This window comes from Oncorhynchus masou, chromosome 32 (assembly GCF_036934945.1).
Source record: "Oncorhynchus masou masou isolate Uvic2021 chromosome 32, UVic_Omas_1.1, whole genome shotgun sequence".
Lineage (NCBI taxonomy): Eukaryota > Metazoa > Chordata > Actinopteri > Salmoniformes > Salmonidae > Oncorhynchus > Oncorhynchus masou.
In genome coordinates this window covers 52,583,065-52,605,535 of record NC_088243.1, presented here as the reverse complement: position 1 = coordinate 52,605,535, position 22,471 = coordinate 52,583,065, and the positions used below count along the sequence as shown (strand labels likewise).

At 42.6% G+C, this 22,471-nt stretch overlaps 1 protein-coding gene across 1 annotated transcript in view; it reads right to left on the bottom strand.

Annotated features, from left to right (window-relative positions):
• Window positions 1-22,471, bottom strand: part of LOC135526181 (fibroblast growth factor receptor-like 1) — a 65,500-nt gene that overhangs the window by 6,939 nt on the left and 36,090 nt on the right. The gene's annotated exons all lie outside the window — the stretch shown is intronic.

The window sequence follows — 22,471 nt, the reverse complement described above, 5'->3', positions numbered from 1 at the left end:
CACCTGTGGTAAACTCAATTGATTGGACATGATTTGAAAAGGCACACACCTGTCTACATAAGGTCCCACAGTTGACGGCACATGTCAGGGCAAATACCAAGCCATGAGGTTGGGTCAGTCTGTTATATCTGGAGTATTTCGCCTGTCTTATCCGGTGTCCTGTGTGAATTTAATTATGCTCTCACTGATCCTCTCTCTTTCTTTCTTTCTTTCTTTCTTTCTTTCTTTCTTTCTTTCTTTCTTTCTTTCTTTCTCTCTCTCTCTCTCTCTCTCTCGGGGGACCTGAGGCCTAGGACCATGCCTCAGGAATACCTGACTGCTTGTTGTCCCCAGTCCACCTGGTCGTGCTGCTGCTCCAGTTTCAACAGTTCTGCCTGCGGCTATGGAACCCTGACCTATTCACCGGATGTGCTACCTGTCCCAGGCCTGCTGTTTTCAACTCTCTAGAGACAGCAGGAGCGGTAGAGAGACTCTGAATGATCGGCTATGAAAAGCCAACTGACATTTACTCCTGAGGTGCTGACCTGTTGCACCCTCTAATCAAATCAAATGTATTTATATAGCCCTTCTTACATCAGTTGATATCTCAAAGTGCTGTACAGAAACCCAGCCTAAAACCCCAAACAGCAAGCAATGCAGGTGTAGAAGCACGGTGGCTAGGAAAAACTCCCTAGAAAGGCCTAAACCTAGGAAGAAACCTAGAGAGAAACCAGACTATGAGGGGTGGCCAGTCCTCTTCTGGCTGTGCCGGGTGGTGATTATAACAGAACATGGCCAAGATGTTCAAATGTTCATAAATGACCAGCATGGTTCCATAGCCCTCTACAACCACTGTGATTATTATTATTTGACCCTGCTGGTCATCTATGAACATTTGAACATCTGACCATGTTCTGTTATAATCTCCACCCGGCACAGCCAGAAGAGGACTGGCCACCCCTCATAACCTGGTTCCTCTCTAGGTTTCTTCCGAGGTTCTGACCTTCTAGGGAGTTTTTCCTAGCCATCGTGCTTCTACACTTGCATTGCTTGCTGTTTGGGATTTTAGGCTGGGTTTCTGTACAGCACTTTGTGACATCAGCTGATGTAAGAAGGGCTATATAAATACATTTGATTTGATTAGAGGGTGCAACAGGTCAGCACCTCAGGAGTAAATGTCAGTTGGCTTTTCATAGCCGATCATTCAGAGTCTCTCTACCGCTCCTGCTGTCTCTAGAGAGTTGAAAACAGCAGGCCTGGGACAGGTAGCACATCCGGTGAATAGGTCAGGGTTCCATAGCCGCAGGCAGAACTGTTGAAACTGGAGCAGCAGCACGACCAGGTGGACTGGTCGTGCTAATTCTCTCTTTCTCTCTTTCTTTCTCTCTCTCGGAGGACCTGAGCCCTTGGACCATGCCTCAGGACTACCTGACATGATGACTCCTTGCTGTCCCCAGTCCACCTGGCCGTGTTGCTGCTCCAGTTTCAACTGTTCTGCCTTATTATTATTGGACCATGCTGGTCATTTATGAACATTTGAATATCTTGGCCATGTTCTGTTATAATCTCCACCCGGCACAGCCAGAAGAGGACTGGCCACCCCTCATAACCTGGTTCCTCTCTAGGTTTCTTCCGAGGTTCTGACCTTCTAGGGAGTTTTTCCTAGCCATCGTGCTTCTACACTTGCATTGCTTGCTGTTTGGGATTTTAGGCTGGGTTTCTGTACAGCACTTTGTGACATCAGCTGATATAAGAAGGGCTTTATAAATAACTCTGATTGAAATTTTATGAGGTTGATGGAATTGTCCGTAGAGCTCCAACACATGATTGTGTTGAGGCACAGATCTGGGGAAGTGTACCAAAAAATATCTGCAGCATTGAAGGTCCTCAAAAACACAGTGGACTCCATCATTCTTAAATGGAAGAAGTTTGGAACCACCAAGACTCTTCCTAGAGCTGGTCACCTGGCCAAACTGAGCAATTGGGGGAGAAGGGCTTTGGTCAGGGTGGTGACCAAGACCCCGATGGTCACTCTGACAGAGCTCTAGAGTTCCTCTGTGGAGATGGGAGAACCTTCCAGAAGGACAACCCTCTCTGCAGCACTCCACCAACCAGGCCTTTATGGTGGAGTGGCCTGATAAAAGCCACTCCGCAGTAAAAAAGCACATGACAGCCTGCTTGAAGTTTGCCAAAAGGCATCTAAAGACTCTCAGACCATGACAAACAAGATTCTCTGGTCTGATGAAACCAAGATTGAACTCTTTTGCCTGAATGCCAAGCGTCACGTGTGGAGGAAACCTGGCACCATCCTTACTGTGAAGCATGGTGGTGGCAGCATCATGCTGTGGGGATGTTTTTCAGAGGCAAGGACTGGGAGACTAGTCAGGATCGAGGGAAAGATGTACGGAGCAAAGTAAAAGAGAGATCCTTGATGAGATCCTCCCTGCTTTATAGCACTCAGGACCTCAGACTTGTCAGGCACACGGCCAAGACAACGCCGGAGTGGCTTTGGGACAAGTCTCTGAATGTCCTTTAGTGGCCCACCCAGAGCCCGGACTTGAACCCGATCGAACATCTCTAGAGAGACCTGAAAATAGCTGTACAGCGACGCTCCCCATCCAACCTGACAGAGCTTGAGAGGATCTGCAGAGAAGAATGGGAGAAATTCCCCAAATACAGGTGTGCCAAGCTTGTAGCGTCATACCCAAGAAGATTCGAGGCTGTAATCAAAGGTGCTTCGACAAAGTACTGAGTAAAGGGTCTGAATATTTCACATTGACATTTTTTATAAATGGGCAAACATTTCTAAAAACCTGTTTCTGCTTTGTCATTTATGGGGTATTCTGCGTAGACTTACGAGGAGAAAACAACAACAATTGAATCCATTTTAGAAAAAGGCTGTACCGTAACAAAATGTGGAAAAGGTAAGGGGTCTGAATACTCTCAAGTTCATCAATTCTCAAGACTCAATTACAAATCTCATTAAGCCATGTTTCTTTCAACGTGATATTGACCTACAGTATTTAGGTGCCGATACCTATTTCCAGCAGGACACATCTGACTGAGTGTCTGTTCTGGCACACGTCAATTGAAACCAGAGAGTTAGAGAGGCAGGCAGGACGGCAGTCGGGCAAATTAGAAAGCGTCGTCAGCGTCCCTCCACACAGCATGAGAGGAAAGGCTAATTAGAAGTCTCCTGGTATATTTTATAGAGCTATAAGCATTTTGCAGCAGCAGGCGCATGGCGACTCCATAGGAAATTACCCACCTAATGTGCCTTTTCTTTTCTTCTCTGTTGTGCCTGGCTGAGGGGCGAGGTGGGGCATGGAGGGGGAGAAGGGGCGGGCCCCGGTGCATCCTGCCTGTTAAGGTCCCAGCCCAGGCCCCCAGTGAGTCAACCACCATGAAAATCTGGATGAAAGCTGCTTTAATGTGGCGACCCCGTCAAGGTGGCTAATTTGCATCCTTCCAGTTTAATTAAACCCTTGGATCAAACCCTTGGATCTAACAGTAGAGAAGCAGAGGCTGGCAGGGTTCTGTTGGGTCATGGAGGGCCTAGCTAGCCACCCAGGGCCTGGGGTGTGTGGGGGAGGCTTAAGGCCCACTGGTTAGAGATTGGGGGACAGGGGTCTCAAAGTGAGGAGTTATATTGGAGTAATGTTGACTTTAAGCTGAAACGCTACACTTGTAAGTAGAATTATTATGGATCTGGACAGCATCTGTTCTGAGCTGTTCTCACTAACATTAAATGAAAACAGATAAGAGTGTAAGGGTGTCTTTGGTACAGAGAGCATATTTATGGTCGCACAATGATAAGTGCACCATATTACATATTACATATTACATATTATTGTACTAGATCCACAAAAAAAAGAAGGAACTTTTACATTATCGTGCAGTATTTATCAATTAAATGGTCCGACGGTGAAGTGGACATACTCGGCATTCATATTCTGAAAGAAAGAAATTATCTCACTACAATTCATTATAATAGAAAGTTAGCCAAATAAAATAAGATTGTGCTACCATGGAAAGAACAACACCGATCTATTTGTGGAAAAATCACCATGATTCATTATTTTGTCATATCCCTGTTTATTTACTCATGGCCCCGCCTACACTTAACGACTTGTTTTTTTTATTATATGAGCAAAAAATATTCCACTTTATTTGGAAAGGCAAGGCAAACAAAATTAAATGAGCCTGGTTTTATGATGAATATGAATTTGGAGGGCAGAAATGATTACATATTAAAGCATTGGAACTCTCACTAAAGGCTTCAATCATACAAAAAAATATACTTAAATCCGAACTGGTTCTCTAGCAGATTAGTAAGAATGGTTCACACAGGGTTAAAAAATGGCCTTTTCCCCTTCATTCAGATTACAACCTCTCACTTTCGGTTACTTGAAAATGAAATAATCTCCAAAACATCGCCATTTTTAAAACAAGCAATAGAAAGCTGGTTGCAATTTCAATTTAATCCACCAGAAAAGACAGAACAAATATTTCAACAAATATTATACGTTACCGCAAAGATAGAGGAGGCAAGTGGAAAGAGGCTCTGCATTAAAGACTAAAATTGGCTAAAGAAAATTGTGATAAATAAAAAAGTATACCAGTTTCATTTAAGGACTCAAAAAATGACAGTTGCACAGTACAGTTTGCAAAATAGTTGGGAGGAGATTTTCGATGTACTGTTTAGAGGTCGACCGATTAATCGGAATAGCCGATTAATTAGGGCCGGTTTCAAGTTTTCATAACAATCGGAAATCAGTATTTTTGGACACCGATTTGGCCGATTATTTATTATTATTATTTTTTTACACCTTTATTTAATCTTTATTAAACTAGGAAAGTCAGTTAAGAACACATTCTTGTTTTCAATGACGGCCAAGGAACGGTGGGTTAACTGCCTCGCTCAGGGGCAGAATGACTGAATTTTACCTTGTCAGCTCGGGGGGATTCAATCTTGCAACCTTACAGTTAACTAGTCCAACGCTCTAACCACCTGCCTCTCATTGCACTCCACGAGGAGACTGCCTGTTACACGAATGCAGTAAGCAAAGGTAAGTTGCTAGCTAGCATTAAACTTATCTTATAATAATCAATCAAATCAATCAATCATAATCACTAGTTAACTACACATGGTTGATGAAATTACTAGTTTATCTAGCGTATCCTGCGTTGCATATAATTGATGCGGTGCGTATCGTTGCTCCAATGTGTACCTAACCATAAACATCAATGCCTTTCTTAAAATCAATACACAGAAGTATATATTTTTAAACCTGCATATTTAGCTAAAAGAAATCCAGGTTAGCAGGCAATATTAACCAGGTGAAATTGTGTCACCTCTCTTGCGTTCATTGCACGCAGAGTCAGTGTATATGCAACAGTTTGGGCCACCTAATTTGCCAGAATTTTACATAATTATGACATAACATTGAAGGTTGTGCAATGTATCAGGAATATTTAGACTTATGGATGCCACCCGTTAGATAAAATACGGAACGGTTCCGTATTTCACTGAAAGAATAAACGTCTTGTTTTCGAGATGATAGTTTCCGGATTCGACCATATTAATGACTGAAGGCTCGTATTTCTATGTGTCATCATGTTATAACTAAGTCTATGATTTGATAGAGCAGTCTGACTGAGCGATGGCAGGCACCAGCAGGCTTGTAAGCATTCATTCAAACAGCACTTTCGTGCATTTGCCAGCAGCTGTTTATGACTTCAAGCCTATCAACTCCCGAGATTAGGCTCTTGTAATCGATGTGAAATGGCTAGCTAGTTAGCGGGGTGTGCACTAATAGCGTTTCAAACGTCACTCGCTCTGAGACTTGGAGTAGTTGTTTCCCTTGCTCTGCATGGGTAACGCTGCTTGGTGGGTGGCTGTTGTCGTTGTGTTCCTGGTTCGAGTCCAGGTAGGAGCGAGGAGAGGGACGGAAGCTATACTGTTACACTGGCAATACTAAAGTGCCTATAAGAACATCCAATAGTCAAAGGTTAATGAAATACAAATGGTATAGAGAGAAATAGTCCTATAACTCCTATAATAACTACAACCTAAAACTTCTTACCTGGGAATATTGAAGACTCATGTTAAAAGGAACCACCAGCTTTCATATGTTCTCATGTTCTGAGCAAGGAACTTAAACGTTAGCTTTCTTGCATGGCACATATTGCACTTTTACATTCTTCTTCAACACTTTGTTTTTGCATTATTTAAACCAAATTGAACATATTTCATTATTTATTTGAGGCTAAATTGATTTTATTGATTGATATTAAGTTAAAATAAGTGTTCATTCAGTATTGTTGTAATTGTCATTATTTCAAATAAATACATAAAACAAATTGTCAGATTAATCGGCATCGGCTTTTTTTGGTCCTCCAATAATCGGTTTCGGCATTGAAAAACCATAATCGGTCGACCTCTAGTAACGATTCCATGGCACATGGTTTACGAACTGATTCACAAAACGATGCCGGATTCAAAACATAAGAGTTTTTCAATTTAAATTATAAAAAATTCTTGCAACCAATAGAATGTTATATATATGGGGGATACAACCATCCCAGCTCGGCAGATTTTGCTGTAAAGAGACAGAATCATCAGATCACTTGTTTTGGTACTGCCCATATGTAGCTTGTTTTTGGCAGGTTCAGAAAAATTCAACATTTACTTGGAGCCAACTTTCCATATAGCACTGCTGGGTGATTTGATAAATCATAGTCAATCGATCAATAATCTAATACACCAGCAAAGTTATTTATCTTTAATTTACAATCTGTAGGAACTATGAGAATAGAAAGGTTCAGCATTTTTGTGAAACATCACAGCACAGTGGGAAAATGTATGGCAGCTAGAAATTAAAACTGGGTGGTCTTCAGAGATAGATTGGAGGGAATCTGAAGACTGGGACTAAAACAAACAAAAAGATAACTAATGTAAAATATATTTTCTGTGAAATGTATGTAGTATGTATAAGCCTAATTATTGTTTGATCACTCCAATAAGGGGAGTTTAAAAAAAAACTTTATTTAACTGGGCAATTCAGTTAAGAACACATTTTTATTTTCAATGATGGTCTAGGAACAGTGGGTTAACTGCCTTGTTCAGGGGCAGAATGACAGATATTTTCCTTGTTAGCTCAGGGATTTGATCTTGCAGCCTTTTGGTTACTAGTCCAACGCTCTAACCACTAGGCTACCTGCCACCTCGGGTTAGTAGGGTTAGTGGACAATAATAAAGAAGGAAAATATATTTTAAAAATATATATATTTCAAATATTATATATGAGAGATTGGAAATGATGCAGACAATTACATTGATAGAAGCCACAATCTGCAATATTAAAGCTGATCTTTTGAAAGAATTGCACAATGAAAATTCCTTGTATTGCAAATTGCAATTAAAATGTGGTATTGTTTTGACCAATACTAATTAATGTTAACCTTGACCATGAACCCTTCTGGCTCTCAGCCAAACCCTCTCCGAGCCTTACTATTAACCTTTAACATATTTACATACTTAACCTAAACCTCACCCACATCCTGGCACTATCTTTAACCCTAACCTCCCTATGGCATTTGCCCTTGCCCTAGGTCTCAAAGTCTAGACAGAACTGACTTCCTCACTGCTTGTCCTGCTGCCCACACTTATTTACAACGGAGAACTCTCTCTCTGTCTCTCTCTTTGTTCAGCTTAATTTCATATGAGACCGAATGGTTTCAATTTCATCAAACATCCTTTAATCTTCCCCCCCCCAACACAAGGCCTTTCTTCCACTACTCACAAGCATGGATTCATTTGTGTCCATATGTGTTTGTGCTTTGAACTTGCCTCAACTTCCCTACAATGAATGAGGAAAAAAACAAACATGTTCTAGGAGGCCCGGGTGGGTCGGGTTGTCGTGGGGTTCGGTGTTACACGAGCAGTAATCACAATTAGAAATTAGATCATTGTCACGTCGGTGGAAACATGATCAAAGGGGCGACTCAATCCCTCACACGCATATTTCACTGTTCGGATGAGTTAATGTAACGCCTCCAGTTTCAACTGTATCATTGAAACCACTACTCACTGTCAAGAGCTTTTTATCTCTCAACATGTTAACAACTCACAAATCTTACCTCACCGATAGTTCACGGGCCGTTAAGAGAGACAAGAAACAGGGAGCTGCCTGGAAAAATATGTGTAAATCATTCTCGCTTCAAATATTGCCTGGCTTGGAAAGAACAGAGAGGGAAAAGAGAGAAAAGACGTGGAATTAAAAGGCAACGGATAGGGGTTTGTGGTGGTAATTGTTGAGTCACTCTATTTCCAGGAGTATGGTCAGTTAGGTGGAGGGAGGAAACTGGTGGAGGGTGTTTTCAGTTTTAACCACACAGAGTAATTTATTAACACTGGTGGCTGTGACTCCTGGCAACTAACCCCCCTTTTTTCCTTTAACATGGCACAACCCAAAGTGTGCCTGCATTTCTGACAAACTCCACTGAGGCCGCAGCAGGCTGAACCCCCCGCCCCAGCCTGCCTGCCCCCCCTGCTGTCCGTCCGTCTCGTACAGCATTCTAGAGCTGGGCCTGCCAGTATAATTTCGATACAATTATCCATTTAGGTGAGGGAGGCGTGGGCTAAACTGCAACACATGTACCTCACCGCCTGCAAACAAAGAACAAAAGGTCTGGGGCTGGAGCTGCTCCACCAGGCCCTCTAGAAAACCTTCAGCCCTAACTCACTGACCGACTGTCAGACCACACTCGCCTCCTGTCTGACCAGAATCCACAGTCTCATAGTCATAGAATAGAATGCCTCTCTCTCTCCTACCATGTGTGGTTGTTTAGAGTCAACATTTACACAGGGCATATATAGAACAGCAAGGTCATGCAAGCCAAATAGACTAATCTGCCTAGTATCGAACTATACATGACTGCTCTTCCATTTCTGTTTCAGTGGGTCTGGTAGACTTCCGTTGCCTCTTGTATTGGTATGGTATGTGACCCAGAACTGGGGCAACAACTGTTACGGACTCCATCCCTTATTTACAACTGTCGAGGGAGAGCTTCAGTCCTTTCCTGCAGAATTCCCAAGCGAGGCACTAGTGCTGAGCATTAACAATGTTGGCTCCATGAGGCCTGGCCCTAAAACAACAGTGTTACACAGCAGGGGACTGTATTCCTGCAGACAAAGGGACCACCAATGCTACAGCCAGGGGCGCAGCCAAGTGGTAGGCTACAGCTAGGAATAGGGGTGCAGCCAGTGGTAGGGGTACAGCCAGCCAGGCCCTGGGGGAGATGGAGGGGCTATGGGGCCTGGGTGCTGTGAGTGGGACACTGGGGACTAGGGAGGGAAATGGAGTGATGAAGGATTTGTCCCCCTGCCGGACAGGATATCCAGAGTGAGTGGTGGGAGGTCACAAGAGGTCAGGGTCAAGCTTTACCTCTCCTGAACTCTGACAGCTTCCAAATATTTCAAACATCCCCTGACAAAATAACACGTTTACTACCATGGAGGTAAAGAGGGAGACATTGTAAATCCTAGTTTTTGCAAAGGAGCAGCACATTACACAGCAGCAACAACCCAGCAGTACTTACCCAGCAGTGTGAGATTGGACCTGTGTTTATGATGTCATTAAAACATATCATGCAGCTGCAAAAATGCAAGTCAAGAGAACAACTAATACCTATGGGGTAATTTCCTGCTGCCACTATTGTGGGAAAAACATGTTTCTATTTACACTTGTGTGCAGAAAGGCACAAAGAAAAAGTACTTCAGTGAGAACTGTGGTCTATGTGTTAAAAAATAGTTTTAAAATTACTGTTACCTCACTCGGGTTTACAGCCAAATTACCACACCGAGGCATCAAGAGCCAAGAACAGAATATCAGCTACAGGGATAAAATTAAATTTTTATGACAAGTATGCTCTACTCAGTGTGTTGCAGGATTGCAGCAGTCATTAACAAAAAGGATCGGAACTTGAGGTTAGACTTGCCTCTCTGCCCGTGCTTGCTATGAGGAGGAGTTGATAAGATTGGAGACATGTTGACAACAAGTGCTATTGAATGTCACCAAATACACTATATACAAATGTATGAAGACATCCCTTCAAATTAGTGGATTCGGCTATTTCAGCCACACCCGTTGCTGATAGGTGCATAGAATTGAGCACACAGCCATTCAATCTCCATAGACAAACATTGGCAATAGAATGGCCTTACTGAAGAGCTCAGTGACTTTCAACATGGCACTGTAATAGGTTTCCAACAAGTCAGTTCATAAAAGTTCTGCCCAGCTAGAGCTGCCCCGGTCTACTGTAAGTGACATTATTGTGAAGTGACAACGTCTAAGAGCAACAGCGGCTCAGCCACAAACTGCCTCTGGAAGCAACGTCAGCACAATAATTGTTTGTCGGGAGCTTCATTAAATGGGTTTCCAAGGCTGAGCAGCTGCACACAAGCCTAAGATCACCACGTCAGCTGGAGTGGTGTAAAGCTAGCCGCCATTGGACTCTGGAGCAGTGGAAACGTGTTCTCTGGAGTGATGAATCCCAATTCACCATCTTGAGGTCCGACAGATACATCTGGGTTTGGCAGATGCCAGGACAACGCTACCTGCCTGAGTGCATAGTGGCAACTGTAAAGTTTGGTGGAGGAATAACGGTCTGGGGCTGTTTTTCATGGTTCAGGCTAGGCCCCTTAGTTCCAGTGAAGGGAAATCTTAACGCTACAGCATACAATAACCTTCTAGACGATTCTGTGCTTCCATCTTTGTGGCAACAGTTTGGGGAAGGACCTTTCCTGTTTCAGCAGAACAATGATCCCCATGCACATAGCAAGATCCATACAGAAATGGTTTGTCGAGATTGGTGGAAGGACTTGACTGGCCTGCACAGAGCCCTAACCTCAACCATAAGACTCCTGAACAGGTGTCCCGCCACCTGCCAACCCCCTCTTTTACACTGCTGCTACTCCCTGTTTATCGTCTAGGCATAGCCACTTTAACTATACCTACATGTACATTTTACCCCAATTAGCCCGACTAACTGGTGCCCCCCCGCACATTGACTCTGTACCACCTGTATATAGCCTCGCTACTGTTATTTTCACTGTCATTTTACTGTTCTTTTTATTTTGTATTTCTTTACTTATCTATTGTTTACCTAATGCCTACTTTTTACTTAACAATTGCACTGTTGGTTAGTGCTTGTAAGTAAGCATTTCACTGTAAGGTCTACACCTGTTGTATTCGGGGCACGTGACAAACTTTGATTTGAACCCCATCGAACACCTTTGGGATGAATTGGAAAGCCCACAGCGAGCCAGGCCTAATCGCCCAACGTCAGTGCCCGACCTCACTAATGCTCGTGGCTAAATGGAAGCAAGTCCCCACAGCAACATCTAGTGGAAAGCCTTCCTAGAAGAGTGGAGGCTGTTAAAGCAGCAAAGGGGGAACCAACTCCATATAATCGCCCACGATTTTTACTTTTGGTCATGTAGTGTACCTCTGTGTTGAATACTTAAATGGGAAGTGCACACACTGATTTAGACTCGTTCTTTGGCTTGCTCCTCAAGAAATACTGGCGGCCATGACAGAAGCCAAACATGAGTTGGCTTAGAGGTGTGGCTTGATGTGGTTGTTTCTTGGGTGTGCCCGTGTCACCACCAAGACACACCTATCTGTCAGAACCTTGCCTACAGCCATTTCCCCTTCTTCGATGAGGTTTAACAGCGGTTGGCATCCAATAAATGTTGCATTGCTGCCACCAACTATACTGAAATAGAACTCCCTTATGCCTTGCTTGAAAAAGTTAATCAACAAATACCCTACCATCTAACCCTACACTCATTAAAAACCCACCTCCCTACTCCACTATTTAAACCTATCGAGTCCTACCTCAGGCCAACAGTCTGAAAGGACGGGACACCACCAATCAACACACCCTGTAAGTCTTCTGATGTCAAATCTTGTCCACCCAAATATTTCTCTGCAGTTGCCACCACTACCTCTATTTTCTGCAACTTAAGTTTCATCCCTGCAGTACAGTTGATAACCATTGCTATGAATGCTAAATAGCCAAATCGCATATCACTCTTTGGCCTTTCCATCTGTACTGATACAGATCTAGTACACACACACACGACTCCCCCTAGAACCATCTTCTTCAACTTTCTTCACTGCTTCAGCATACGACACCCTCTGCCTTACTCTAACCCTGGTAACCTCAACCTGCTTCTCTCGCAGCGGACAGTTCAGATTCCCAACCCTACGGGCACCCCTACAATTAACACATACCGCTTCTTTCCCCAATACTACACATTTGTTTGTCTCCCTTCTGCACACTTCTCACACCTTGGAACCTCCATCCTGCACATTGCTGCCACATTCCCATAAGCTTGACACCTGTAACAACGTAATGTATTTGGCACATAAGCTCGTACGGGATAACTGAAATATCCTAACATGAATTTTTCGGGCAGGGACTCAACATCAAAACTCAAAAGAACAGACAATGACTCTTCTGTTTCACCACTCACGCCACCCTTTCTGTGTCACACCAAATTACAAGCATCACAAACACTGGGAATATTCCCCTTCAGTTGGTCCACTTTCACCGCGACCACAGTGATCACTCCTTTCAATTTGCTCGTGAGCAAAACAAGTCACATCTCTTGTCCCAATTAACACAAAACCACTTCAGGTTACCTTCACTGATTCCATAGCACCCAATTGTTTTCACCCACCCTGAAATCACAAAAGGCAGGCGTCTACCTTCTACAAAAATGTCACACTCATCTTTATCCTCTGAGGATTTCACCACACCTGCTACCTCCGATAATTCGCCCTCAATTCCATTTCTCCTCCAGACCTCGATCCGGAATTCGACTCATTCTGCTTACACGTTCTACCATTCTTCTTTGACAAACCATCTTCCTTTTCCCCAAACTTTTTCCCCTCTCAAGCTCACCCTCTTCCTCCCTCTCTTCGACTTCCTCCGCCTATATATGTCTCCTTATGATAATATTGAACTTCTCCTAACATATATTTCATTTTTGCCCTCTCAAGGGACACCATTTCAGCTGTTTTCCCCCACTCAACTACAACTAACAAACCTCCTGCACGTTGAGTTCAATAACTACAGGCAGATAGATGTATGGTGAGATGTAAGAGAAAGCTTTGAATAGGTCAGTAGCCCACAGAGTAATATGAGAATGCAATTGCTGAATAAACAACCATTTACATAATACAATAGTAGCAGTGTTCAGCTAATATAACAATGTGCACCTTTCATTGTCATTCCCAGCTGATGCAGATCCTGTACCTCTCCCTCCCCATATTGACGGATACCATTCAATTCAATAATACAAAAGACAATACAAGTCAAAGTTGTGTCTAGTAAGAATTTTATGCCAAGTGCCAGGTTTCTCTACATTTACAGACATCAGTTTCAAGCCCGTCTGTCAGTCTGGACATCACATCATCTTGCAAGCCTCCATGTGTTGGCTCCATACATGTTTCTGTGAACACAGTCACTGTTCTATTAACAGTGGTAGTTAGGATAGGTAATATCTGACGAACAAACAGGTACTACGTTGAAGTTTGAACAGGTCAGACTAAACCTACCTAATTATGGTCTCCCCATCACGATGGTTGGTGAGCAGGGAAGAGGTGAGGCCTTTGCCAGTGCCCCATTGATGGGCATGGCAGTGCAGATCAGCTCCTGGCCCCTCAAAGATACTGGTCGGTCACACACACAGAGCACTGATTACGTTATTAATGGTTGTTATGGTTAGCCTGTTGGAACCAAACTGATCACTGCATTCACCTTTCTATTTCACTTCCAATATCATGATATTATGATATTATGATATCGGAAGTGAAATAGAATGGTAAACGCAGCGACCAGGTTGGTTCCAACAGGCTAGATTATGAAGTTGAATTGGGACAAAACTCGAAACTGTTTTGACCTTCGAACAGGTCAAATTTCACCAACCTGATTCCATTGATAGGAAAGCTCACAGTGGGGGCATATCTACGTGATGCTGAGAGTTCCCTTGCTGGTCTTTTCTATGTTGCATGTTCGGTTGCAAACTGGACATCTCTCGAACAACTGCAGCAGGCAATCCTTATAAACACCACCTCATGTTATGAGGTGGTGTTGACTGGGAGGGCCTGTAACATGGGGACAGCCAAGTACAAAGGTTTTCGATAATGCCGTTCACAACCAAAATGACTCTACTACTTGTATATGCTTGGCTGGGCAATTAACCTACTAGTTCATCAAACCGGGTATTTTTTTCACACAACACACATTAATATTGTTGATGAAGCCGTCTGTGTCCTCAGGCAGTAACTCGGGTCAAGCTAATTCTAGGTCGTCCGTAACCTTAAATTAGGGGTATCAAACATACGAGGGGGTCCAATCCAGCCTGCGGGTGGTTTGAATATAAAATATTATAAAAAATGACAATGTAGAATAATAGTGAAGATAAAAAAAACTATGAAATAATACACCCATCTCATATGTATATACTGCACTCTATACTATGCCACTGTATCTCAGTGCAATGCCGCTCTGACATACATGTATATATATATTCTTAATCCATTCCTTACTTAGATGTACGTGTATTTGGGGTATATGTTGTGAAACCGTTAGATATCACTACACTGTCGGAGCTAGAAACACAAGCATTTCGCTACACCCGCAATAACATCTGCTAAACACGTGTACGTGACCAATGAAATGTGATTTGAAGTTCAAGTTGAGGAGTGATTTGAAAGAGTAAGAACATTTCAGCGAGACAACTTAAAGGAAAAATCCTATAACGGTAAAATAGTGGAATTTATTATCCTACTTGCAATGGGCGTCACGCCTGACATTCGGACCAGCGATGTCAGCCCCGAGAGCATGCTGAGTCAGACAGCACAGTGGGTTCCACGAGGATTTCGTACTGAGGAAAGCCGTATTGCATGCTCAAGAATGTGCTGGATTTCATACCACTGCTGCCATTTGAGAACATGAACACACTCCTAGCGCCATTCGAACAACTGACTCGAGAAATAAGCTAATCAACGGTGTCTGCAGCAGACGTGATACCATCTGTCAAGGCATTGAAACACCTGCTCAACATAACTGCCGACACAGACAGTGGGGTTAACTTACAAAAGTACTCGAGGCTGTGAACAAGCGATTCGGTGGTATTCTCTCTGAGTCTCTTTACGGTGTTGCCACTATGCTCGATGCTAAGTACAAGGCCGCTACTTCGATGCAGACAAGAAACATGGTTTACATGAAATGTTACATACACAGCTGGACAAGAAGGAAACGGACACAGTGACAATGCGCACAGAGGAAGAGAGGCCACGGACAGACAGAGCTGAAACTTCACTGCTTGACATGATGAAAACCTGGTTGAGAATGAAACGACTGAACAACGAAAAAGCACAGCAAGTAAGTGAAAGAAATAGAAATAGGGTTTGATTTAGTTTTACTGGTAATGGGGACATACGTAAATGCCAACAAAATAACTTTTTGGTTAGTGTATTATTTATTTTTTATTTAACTAAGCAAGTCATTTAAAAACAAATTCTTATTTACAATGACGGCCTACCCCGGCCAAACCCAGACGACGAAGCGCCACTTGTGCACTGCCCTATGGGACTCCCAATCACGACCAGATGTGATACAGCCTGGATTCGGACCAGGGACTGTAGTGACGCCTCTTGCACTAAGATGCAGTGCCTTAGACTCCTGCGTCAATGTGTGTGTGTTAACTATTTAACTGTACTAGAATGCTTAAAAGGCCGCTAAAATGTAAAATATCGGTTATTGTTATAATTTATTTTTTGCAAGGAAATATTCGATATCGGTATCGGCCAAAAATGTCTCATCAGTGCATCCCTAGTTACTACATGACTCCATTGTGTTATTTCATAGGTTGTTAAAACTTATTTTGTCTTCAGCGAGGTCCGGAGGGTCACACTGAAAACGTGTTATATTTCCTTGCCATCAACATTTTATGAAAATAGAATCCATTGTTTTGGGGGTTTTCGATGCTTCCTGACTGTCCTAGCTGTCATTCTGGTTGTTTTAGTGAGCTGGACACAGTCAAGAAACTGTATGAATGTAGGCCCATTATCATTTCTACACAGTTTCGATTTGGTTTGAGTAATTTTCAAGTATATTGAGTTCGTTTTCCCCAGGGACGGGATCCAATCCGGCCAGCGAGTAATTATATATATATTTTTTATACACTACCGTTCAAAGGTTTGGGGTCACTCAGAAATGTCCTTGTTTTTGAAAGAAAATTAAAAAATGTATCCATTCAAATAACATCAAATTGATCAGATATACAGTGTAGACATTCTTATATTGTAAATGACTATTGTAACTGGAAACGACAGATTTTTTATGTTATATCTACATAGGCATAAAGAGGCCCATTATCAGCAACCATCACTCCTGTGTTCCAATGGCACGCTGTGTTAGCTAATCCAAGTTTATCAGTTTAAAAGGCTAATAGTACCCGCAAAACACCAGTCTCAACATCAACAGTGAAGAGGCGACTCCGGGATGCTTGCCTTCTAGGCAGAGTTCCTCTGTCCAGTGTCTGTGTCCTTTCGCCCATCTTAATGTTTTCTTTTTATTGGCCATTCTGAGATATGGCTTTTTCTTTGCAAGTCGGATTTGCAAGTTAATTGTCTACATACTTTACCGTTCAAAAGATTGGAGTCACTTAGAAATGTCCTTGTTTTTGAAAGAAAATTAAAAAAGTGTCCATTAAAATAACATCAAATTGATCGGAAATACAGTGTAGACATTGTTAATGTTGTAAAAGACTAATGTCACTGGGAACGGCTGATTTCTTTTAATGGACTATCTACAGTGCCTTGCGAAAGTATTCGGCCCCCTTGAACTTTGCGACCTTTTGCCACATTTCAGGCTTCCAACATAAAGATATAAAACTGTATTTTTTGTGAAGAATCAACAACAAGTGGGACACAATCAAGAAGTGGAACAACATTTATTGGATATTTCAAACTTTTTTAACAAATAAAAAACTGAAAATTGGGCGTGCAAAATTATTCAGCCCCCTTAAGTTAATACTTTGTAGCGCCACCTTTTGCTGCGATTACAGCTGTAAGTCGCTTGGGGTATGTCTCTATCAGTTTTGCACATTGAGAGACTGAAATTTTTTCCCATTCCTCCTTGCAAAACAGCTCGAGCTCAGTGAGGTTGGATGGAGAGCATTTGTGAACAGCAGTTTTCAGTTCTTTCCACAGATTCTTGATTGGATTCAGGTCTGGACTTTGACTTGGCCATTCTAACACCTGGATATGTTTCTTTTTGAACCATTCCATTGTAGATGTTGCTTTATGTTTTGGATCATTGTCTTGTTGGAAGACAAATCTCCATCCCAGTCTCAGGTCTTTTGCAGACTCCATCAGGTTTTATTCCAGAATGGTCCTGTATTTGGCTCCATCCATCTTCCCATCAATTTGAACCATCTTCCCTGTCCCTGCTGAAGACAAGCAGGCCCAAACCATGATGCTGCCACCACCATGTTTGACAGTGGGTATGGTGTGTTCAGGGTGATGAGCTGTGTTGCTTTTAATCCAAACATAACGTTTTGCATTGTTGCCAAAAAGTTCAATTTTGGTTTCATCTTACCAGAGCACCTTCTTCCACATGTTTGGTGTGTCTCCCAGGTGGCTTGTGGCAAACTTTAAACAACACTTTTTATGGATATCTTTAAGAAATGGCTTTCTTCTTGCCACTCTTCCATAAAGGCCAGATTTGTGCAATATACGACTGATTGTTGTCCTATGGACAGAGTCTCCCACCTCAGCTGTAGATCTCTGCAGTTCATCCAGAGTGATCATGGGCCTCTTGGCTGCATCTCTGATCAGTCTTCTCCTTGTATGAGCTGAAAGTTTAGAGGAACGGCAAGGTCTTGGTAGATTTGCAGTGGTCTGATACTCCTCCCATTTCAATATTATCGCTTGTACAGTGCTCCTTGGGATGTTTAAAGCTTGGGAAATATTTTTGTATCCAAATCAGGCTTTAAACTTCTTCACAACAGTATCTCGGACCTGCCTGGTGTGTTCCTTGTTCTTCATGATGCTCTCTGCGCTTTTAACGGACCTCTGAGACTATCACAGTGCAGGTGCATTTATACGGAGACTTGATTACACACAGGTGGATTGTATTTATCATCATTAGTCATTTAGGTCAACATTGGATCATTCAGAGATCCTCACTGAACTTCTGGAGAGAGTTTGCTGCACTGAAAGTAAAGGGGCTGAATAATTTTGCACGCCCAATTTTTCAGTTTTTGATTTGTTAAAAAAGTTTGAAATATCCAATAAATGTCGTTCCACTTCATGATTGTGTCCCACTTGTTGTTGATTCTTCACAAAAAAATACAGTTTTATATCTTTATGTTTGAAGCCTGAAATGTGGCAAAAGGTCGCAAAGTTCAAGGGGGCCGAATACTTTCGCAAGGCACTGTACATAGGTGTACAGAGGCCCATTATCAGCAACCATCACTCCTGTGTTCCAATGGCATGTTAGCTAATCCAAGTGTATCATTTTAAAAAGGCTAATTGATCATTAGAAAACAATTATGTTAGCACAGCTGAAAATTGTTCTGATTATACACTGCTGGTTATGTGACGTTAAGATTTGATAATGATGGCTAACGTTATCCTACAAGTCGGATTTGCAAGTTAATTGTCAACATACTCATACTTATTGCAACTTTAATTAGGTCGTAGCTCATAAGTTTGTGTAGATACTGCTTGTTATGTGACGTTAAAATTTGATAATGATGGCTAACGTTATCCTACAAGTCGGATTTGCAAGTTAATTGTCTACATACTTTTTTATATACATTTGAGCCAATCAGTTGTGTTGTGACAAGGTAGGGGTGGTATACAGAAGATAGCCCTATTTGGTAAAAGACCAAGTCCATATCATGGCAAGAACAGCTCAAGTAACAGACACATCTCCACATCAACTGTTCAGAGGAGACTGCGTGAATCAGGCCTTCATGGTCGAATTACTACAAAGAAACCACTACTAAAGGACACCAATAATAAGAAGAGACTTGCTTGGACCAATAAACATGAGGAATGGACATTAGACCGGTGGAGTCCAAATTTGAGATTTTTGGTTGCAACTGCCACTCTGAGACGCAGAGTAGGTGAACGGATGATCTTTGCATGTGTGGTTCCCACCGTGAAGCATGGAGGAGGAGGTGTGATGGTGTGGGGGTGCTTTGCTGGTGACACTGTCAGTAATTTATTTAGAATTCAAGGCACACTTAACCAGCATGGCTACCACTGCATTCTGCAGCAATACGCCATCCCGTCTGGTTTGGGCTTAGTGGGACAATCATTTGTTTTTCAACAGGACAATGACACAACACACCTCTAGGCTGTGTAAGGTCTATTTGACCAAGAAGGAGAGTGAAGGAGTGCTGCATCAGACGACCTGGCCTCCATAATCAACCGACCTCAACCCAATTGAAATGGTTTGGGATGAGTTGGACTGCAGAGTGAAGGAAAAGCAGCCATCAAGTGCTCAGCATATGTGGGAACTACTTTAAGATTGTTGGAAAGCATTACGGATGAATCTGGTTGAGAGAATGCCAAGAGTGTGCAAAGTTGTCATCAAGGCAAAGGGCGGCTACTTTTAAGAATCTAAAATCTAAAATATATTTTGATTTGTTTAACACGTTTTTGGTTACTACACGATTCCAGATATGTTATTTTGTAGTTTTGATGTCTTCACTATTATTGTACAATGTAGGAAATAGTAAAAATAAAGAAAAACCCTTGATGAATGAGTAGGTGTCCAAACTTTTGACTGATACTGTATATCTGCATATAGAGGAGGAAAGGGAGGACCATTCTCCTCAGTGAATTTCATAAAAATACAAATAGTAAAACATTTAAAAAGTTGTCATTTTTAGATAAAACTATACCTAACATATTCACGTGACCAAATAATTTATTTAAACACACTGTTTTACAATGAAGGTCTACAGTAGTCTCAACAGCATTCTGTAGATAGCACCATGGTGCAGCCGGAGAACAGCTAGCTTCCGTCCTCCTCTGGGAATATTGACTTCAATACAAAACCTTGGAGGCTCATGGTTCTCACTCCCCTTCCATTGACTTACACAGTAATTATGACAACTTCCGGAGGACGTCCTCCAAACTATCAGAGATCTTGCAGCATGAACTGACATGTTATCCACCCAATCAAAGGATCAGAGAATTAATCTAGTACTGAAAGCACAAGCTGGGGCGGCAGGGTAGCCTACTGGTTAGAGCGTTGGACTCGTAACCGAAAGGTTGTGAGTTCAAACCCCTGAGCTGACAAGGTACAAATCTGTCGTTCTGCCCCTGAACAGGCAGTTAACCCACTGTTCCCAGGCCGTCATTGAAAATAAGAATTTGTTCTTAACTGACTTGCCTGGTTAAAAAATGTAAAAAGCTACAGCTATATAGCACTGCAGTGCATACAATGCGGTGAGTAGTTGACTCAAAAAGAGAGAAAGACAGTAGTTAAACAATTTTGAACAAATTAACTTCTTCAAAAATGAAGGAAAAGCAAGAGAGAGATAGCTATATTTCATACTTTTTTTCTTTGCTACCAAACGCAGCTAGCTAGTTTAGCCTACTCAAACACCTGACTCAAACAGAGGGAAGCTAAGTTAGCTAGCTGGCTATGACTATCCAACACAACACTGGAACCCTTCCAAGTCAAGGTTAGCTTTTGTTTTACTAATTTATTGCCCCCGGAGCCTGCTGGTGTAACTGCTAAAGTGCTTACTGAACTGTTTACTGATTGTACACTGTAACGTTACTCCATGATTGTAGCGGGTTTACTAACACGTTAGTTCTATTAGCTATGAAGATGTGGATGTCACTTAGGCATAAGGCAGCCCTCCGCACCTTTCTGATTCAGAGGGGTTGGGTTAAATGCGGAAGACACATTTCAGTTGAATGCAGTTGTACATTTGACTAGGTAGCCCTCTCTTTCTTTCTTTCTTTCTTTCTTTCATTCTGTTGGCTATGACATTACTTTAGCTAATATGGTGACAACGATGTAGGCTGTGTGTAGTGGTTATCATATGATTTGGCATGGATTTTTTTTTCTTTGCCTGCTCACACACAGCTGATGTGTTGTTCATTGAAGTCCACAAGTGGAAGGAAAAGGTGAGAGGAAGGGAGTGCATAGATGCGAGAAGGAATGCAATGTGGCTGTTATGAAAGTGAACTGTGTTTACGTGTGATCAGGGGTGTAAATCAATCCGTCGATTCTGTTGAAAAATCTTTCTTAAACGGAAGCAACCGAATCGGGAATAAACATACCTGAATCAGCTAGATGCAGGCAAGAGTGTGCAAGGCAGTACTGAATGTGTCACTGTCTGTTTCCTCATATTTTTCTCTCAACCTATGTGCACCTACATTGTAAACTTTGATTCGTAGGCCCGTTGTAGTAACCTCATGATGGGTATAGCCTAAACCTATCGATGTTACATTGAACTGGGTGAATGGAATATGAATGACAGTCATTCAATATGATGTAGTAGAAATAAAGCCATGCTCATGAAAAAATAATGTGGGTTCTCCCTCATCTTAAACGGCAGCGAACGCCACTGATCTGATCAGTGTTTTTTGTTGCAGGGGAGGCCCTGAGTGGAACCAGGGGCCTAGGAGGGGTCACTCGAGTTTTTTCATACTCCGCTTAAACTTAATTCAACAGATTGAATTTGGCAAAGTCACATCCCTTGCTTTGTGTCACAAACTTACAACCATCATAAACCATCAGCCCATATCCTTCACAAATTGCCTTGAGCCTCTGTGCTAAACACATACTGAAATGACACATTTTAGCCCGTTTTGTTCCAGGGCTGTTCTAGGGCTATTGTTAGTTAATGACTTCAGTAAGACTTCAGCACAGTGAGTCCCAGAGAGAGCAAGGCCACTATAACTCACAGTTCCACATTACTCCAGGGGACCAAACAGGAAAGCAGCAGGCTACCTTCACTCCCCACGCAGGGAAGCTGGAGGGAGGGGAGGCCCTGTTCAGAGTTCCAACAAAACGAGGAGGACACAGAGGACGAGGTCCATGGAGGTCGATCAGGGCCAGTTCAGTTACCTCAGTCATCAACCGAGTAATTACCCTCCCTCCTCCTCTATATCCTCCACACACACACACACACACACACACACACACACACACACACACACACACACACACACACACACACACACACACACACACACACACACACACACACACACACACACACACACACACACACACACACACTCACACACTCACACACACACACACACACACACACACACACACACACACTGCAGCTGCTCTCCTCACCCGCCCCATGGATCAGGCCGACCAAGGCCAGCACAGGAAGGGCTGGGGGCTCCGTCCCGCTCAACGC